Source organism: Cupressus sempervirens, chromosome 4 (assembly GCF_028749045.1).
Source record: "Cupressus sempervirens isolate cs-2001-9-10 chromosome 4, ASM2874904v1, whole genome shotgun sequence".
In the NCBI taxonomy this organism is placed as follows: Eukaryota; Viridiplantae; Streptophyta; class Pinopsida; order Cupressales; family Cupressaceae; genus Cupressus; species Cupressus sempervirens.
The window spans coordinates 193,058,038-193,064,037 of NC_143121.1; the positions used below are offsets into that span (position 1 = coordinate 193,058,038).

Here is a 6,000-nt window from a genome sequence, read left to right on the forward strand (position 1 = left end):
ATTTTGAGCTTCATAATCTTCACCAACCTATGGCCAACCTAGATAAAAATAAATTCATGATCATCAACACCACTAAGGATGCTCTTATTAGGTTTGATTTGTTATACTTAAGTAGGAGTTTAGTTTATGGGTCTCTCTCCTACCAGCTTGCATGTCTTGCCTTTACAAGGGAGACACCAGTGGTATAAGGTGGTCCTATCTTAGCATGTTGGAAAAGATATGAATTTTTATAAAATTTTATCAGTTGCATGGCTATATTTAGTAGGTGCCTATGCTCTCCTCCAACATTGAAAATCTCCAAGTCCTTTTGAAGAAGGGCTCGATAAAATTGTTTTTGCAATTCTGACATCCCTACTTTTAATATTGTTTCCTTTTTAGGGGGTGAACCCTTCTCAACATCATATTTAAGCCTCTGCGATAGAAATAGTTGAAGAACCTTCAAGTGAAACAAATTTTAGCCAAGGAGACCCATGTTTAATGCATACAAATTGCCAAAAAAGAGTAGATAACAACAGAAATTTGACTAATGTACCTTGTGAAGCTATTGGACAACTTCTTGATGATCATTTTCACTATATATTTGGAACCATTCATCAAAAATATCAGTAGAACTAAAAATTTCTAAGAGTAAGAAATTTAGTAATGACCAAAATTTATGGATATTGTTATGCAAGCACAAGCGAATATACCATTTAAATAATAGTTAACACATAACAAGGTTGCTCGTACTAGCTATAAGACTCATTCTTATCGGACCAGTTTCCATAGAGTCAAGTTATATGTCAACATAAAATGTCATAGGAACATAATATAAGCCTTGGAAAGATTAGAGATGCATTATACTTGAAGAGGTGTCCCAGTTATAAGAAGTCTATAATTGGTGTTGTAGATTCTCATTGATTTTGCAAGAAGTGAATTTTCATTCTTAATTTGATGTGCCTCATTAATAATATTGTATCACCAACTAAATCATTCAAGTGTTGCTTTTTATTTAATTGTCATCTCAAAACTAGTGACACACACATCAAATTTTTGTAGTACCAACACATTTTTCATAGATGTTTGCTTACATTATTTAAGAAGGCCAAAAATCATTAGCAACTAATTAATAATCCTTTAAAAAGGAAATAGGTTAAAATTGGGCATTAAATTTAATAAGTAGCAAGGATATACCTTGATTCATAAAAACAAAATGAACTAGCATTTAATCACTACCATTGACCCAAAAGCCTAAATGATATATTACATTTTTGCTCTGCCAAATGTCCTTGTTGTATGACCAAAGCATCTAGTGCAAGTTTCTTATAAGCTCTCTCTATCACCTTCTCCTCTATAGTATACTGCAATTATAAATAAGAGTAAATCTTAAAAAATGGTAATAGAACTTGGATATATTTTGTTCATCTCAAGTAAAAATGCAAACCTCTGTACAAAATTGAAAGACTTGAACTTCTTTCTTCTGGCCAATCCTATATGCATGATCTTGTAAATCTAATTGAGGATTCCTGTAACCCTAAAAATTTTAGATTCCAAATACTCTAGTAGAAATGTTCACACGTAATATAATATTCCTCATATAATAGGTGCATACTAGTCACTTTCATATAGAATGAAAACATCTATAGTGGCAAGGTTAATGCCTAGACCTCTTGCTCTAGTAGAAAGAAAGAAAATAAATTTTTCACTGCCCTCTTAGTTGAAAGAATCTATTGAAGAATCATGCTCCTCGCCATTTGTATTTCCATTAATTTGGCAATACGGATATCCTCGGTACATACAATAATCCTCCAAAATGTCCAATAGCCTGGTCATCTGTATTACAAGGTAATTGGTAAGTACTTGCTTGTTATTAACAGAGATTGAAAGGTCAATTTATACAAAAGAATGAGATGATGTTTCCTTAGGAAACCATCATAAAGAATAGAAACATTCTATTGTAGAGAAATCAAAAAATGAATGCAAACTAAAGCTTAAGATATTTAGAAGATAACCATTAACTAATAATAGATGACTTATCTATTATTGTAATAATTTGTAGAAGACAAGAAATATTCAAGTAGGCTCTTGTATGGTTAAGAATACAACTTTAAAACAATTTCATTAAACTACAACTTACCTGAGAAAAAATGAGAACTTGGGAATTAGGATCCTTCAGCTTTGGAAGAAGCTTGTCTAAAAGAACCATTTTTCTTGGTAAATGGCAAAATCCAAGATGATATAACTAGAAAAAGTAACATATTAAACCTACAAGTGTGGAAAAACCCAAGATAGTATCAAATAGAACCCACAATGATATGCCAAACCAAAACTTACCTGCATTTGTGACTAAATGGTCTCTAGTGGTATATGGTGGTCTTGGCTCAGCACCTTGGAAAAGATATGGATGGTTACAACATTTTCTCAGTTGCATAGCTATATTTAGTAGGTGCTTATGCTCTCCTCCAACATTGACAATCTCCAAGTCCTTTTGAAGAAGGGCTCGGCAAAATTGTTTTTGCAATTTTGACATCCCTACTTTTAATATTGTTTCCTTTTTAGGGGGAAAACCCTTCTCAACATCAGATTTAAGCCTCTACAATAGAAATGGTCGAAGAACCTTCAAGTGAAACAAATTTTGGCCAAGAAGACCCATGTTTAATGCATACGAATTACCAAAAAAGAGTAGATAACAAAAGAAATTTGACTAAAGTACCTTGTGTGGTAGTTTTTGCATCAATGGTTTAATCACATTCCATCATCGATCATCCAATTGATGGAGTGCTATATCTACTCAAACATTGGGATGATGGTATGTAGAGTATGATTATAAGTGTTGACAGGATGCTACACACAATCTGAAAAAAAAATGGCTCTTCTAAATCATATTTCTAGTACTTCTTATGAGATTGGTTCATGTAGAAACAATATTTAGTACTACTTACTATAGTGATGACCATGTTGTTACTGATGTTAGTGAAGAATAGTAGGTATCTATCTCTAGGCTACTCCTTGTAGCTTGACAACAGTGGCAACAATGTTTCTACAGTGCACTACTTGATTAGAATGGCTTAAATAACTTGCACAAGCTACAAGAATATGGATGTTACATGTTGTATGTTTCTCCCTCCTTTCTTGTAGATTAGCCCAGCTATCACACCCACATACAAATTAACAAGCCTCAATTTTTCTCTATTGTGATTAGATTGTGGGGCATCTTAGTAAAGTAAATATACCTAGTGTATGTGCAACATGTGTGTAGGGTGTTTTGGGCAACAGAGAGCTAATGAAGTTGTTAGCATGTCCCTTGTAGGTTTGAAGGAATTTCACCTTCCCTAATAAGAAATCTTGTACATTTTGAAACAAACAAATAGGGAGTCAAAAATTTCCCCAATATTATAGAAATGTACTTAAAAAGGGTTTCCTACATTCAATTTGCATAGTTTATGATAATTGTTCAAAATGATTTAGATTTAATTGTATTAACTTTTTCATCACTTCTTTTAGTCACATTCTATGATCTGTTATCACACCGATAAAAAGTAAATAATATGAAAAAATGAAAAATCTTGATAATAGATCATGAAATTTGAGCTTACACATTAATGTAACAAAGTTCATGCAGTTAGATCCAAGACTATTTAAAGTAACAAATATGTTGGAATGGAAAAGTAAGTGATTGCTTTTTATAGAATACAAACTAATATGAGGATTTGGGGAGGCAATCAAATCACCTTAAATACAAGAATTGTTATCGCTGCATGTTTGTTGTCCCATCCAAACTCATTGATATTTTAAATAACTCCCAAAGTCTCTCTATTCATTTGAATGTAGCTGAGGTAAGTGTGATCTTTGGTTGCTCTGTGAGGCCATGCTGCACCCCACAATAATTCATCCTACAAATACAATTAAAGTGTCATTCAAACAAATTTAACAATATAGTATGAAGCATTCAAAAATATTCTAATAGTTAAAGAGCCATATAGGAACCTAGTATCCATCCAAGCCACGGTCAAAAGGACACACTCCTACTTTGAGGTTGTCACTGTATGCCCACTTGTGTTTGTTTGCAAATTGGAAATACTGCTGAATAGATGATCATATTTTCATTTTACTTGGTTTTATTTGAATGCATACAATCCTAATTCATTATTCTGCTAAATAATGGGTCCCTTGAGATAGTTTTTAATTGGGTAACCAGAAAAGTAACATTTCTAATAGTAATATTTCAAATTGTCAAATCTGAATCATCATTTATTTCCAAATTTTACCTCGAAGTAAAACCAAAAAGCTCTCATTTTTAATGTACGCATGAAGTTCTTTATTGGTCATTGATCAGACTGATGGTATAGAAAAAAAAGAATATCTACACATAATAAAGTGAATTATATTAAAATTCTCTTATTGGACATTAATTATTCATGCTCTTTGGGTCCAAGATTTTATTCCGACAATTTGAACCCATGAATAGTTAATAGAAACTTTTGCCCAACAGTTTTAAGTGCTGTTGAAGCTAAAACTTCAATATAATTGTCAAATCGGTTCAGGCATGAGAGTTCATAATTACTATGCTAGCTAACTTACATGATGTACAGTGCTAAGAAGGAACTGATAGTATTCTTAATCCAATGACTTAAATGGAATAGATGGTGTTGCCAAGGTAGCTGCAGTTTCAGCAGCAATATTTGAGCCAGGCCTTCCTTCGCTGATTTTGTAAACTATTCTTGCAGTGTACATATCATCTGATCTCTCCCAGAAATTGCGATTTGGAATGGGATTACCCACCTGCTTCAACATACAAAGAAACACTAAAATTTCTCTCTTTAACATTACAAAGCACTAACTAGAACTCAAGATACATATTACCATTGCACAATTAACAAACCTATATATAAATTGTATCTATGTGTGCAATGGTTTTGAAAAGATAGTCTATAGACCAACAAATGACACTCTTCACATTCTGGAGCTCAGAGCCCATGAACTTACCAAATTCTATGACACACCATGCCAACATTGTGGTAGTAAAAGCCATGGAAAAAACATACTTGACATTGTCCCTCGCATCATAGTATCTTCCCACCTAGTCAACCTGTACATCAAAAAATTTCACTTACCAGTAAAATATGAATGTAAGTTTTAACTCACAACATGATCAAACATAAACAAATACAACATTGCATTTGTTGCAGAGCCACCTCTAAGACTAGAGTCCCTTCTCCATTTGATGCGCTAATTTGTAGGAATTTTCCCTGATCTCTACCCTTTAAAGGACATAGGGCACTTTGATAGAGCATCTATGTAGTCATGGCCTGATGATACTATTGTGGGTGATGTTGCTACCATAATTAATAAGCCCAAGACTAACATCATTTGGGCCCTCTTAAACACAATCCCCATTTTGGAAACTACTGAAAAATGCACATAAGAGTTGCAAAAGCCATAACTACATGTTGCTTCTTATAAGCACAAGAATGAGAAATGATCATAGGATTTCTTCCCTAAAATGTATTGGTATATTTTCATTAAATAAATTACTGGAGAATGCAGCTATTGGGAAGTCATAGCTAGCGAGTAACCCTTTCCAAGAGTGACTGTGGAGATAGGACAACCTTTACGATGAGGAGGGTCTCAATATTAGCAATAATATAAAATTAATTTGTTAAATCGAAAACCCCATGTTGTTTTTCTCTCTTTCACATCGCATTACAGTGGTCTACTGCTGACAAGTAAATGTGAACTTAATAGACATGTCATCAATGCATTGGATGAGATAATAATATAATTCAGCCATATGCCTTGTACGTCTGAGCCGATGAATGTGCAGGTGTAGAGAGAAGCCATAGAATCCACATATATATTGTCACAAAGTGATATCTAGTCTTGATGCCTTTATTTAGTTTTTTTTCCTTTTTATCAATTTGGGTGTCCGTAAGCTATAGAGGGCACACTAACCTTCCAACCACTAAAATGAGACTTTGTACTTGCACGCTTAACACACATGTTGGGCACACTATATTAGTG

At 33.4% G+C, this 6,000-nt stretch overlaps 1 pseudogene; it reads right to left on the bottom strand.

Moving 5' to 3' along the window:
* Positions 1-2,976: 2,976 nt before the first annotated feature.
* Positions 2,977-5,376, bottom strand: LOC149560648 (endoglucanase 8-like; annotated as a pseudogene).
* Positions 5,377-6,000: the final 624 nt, after the last annotated feature.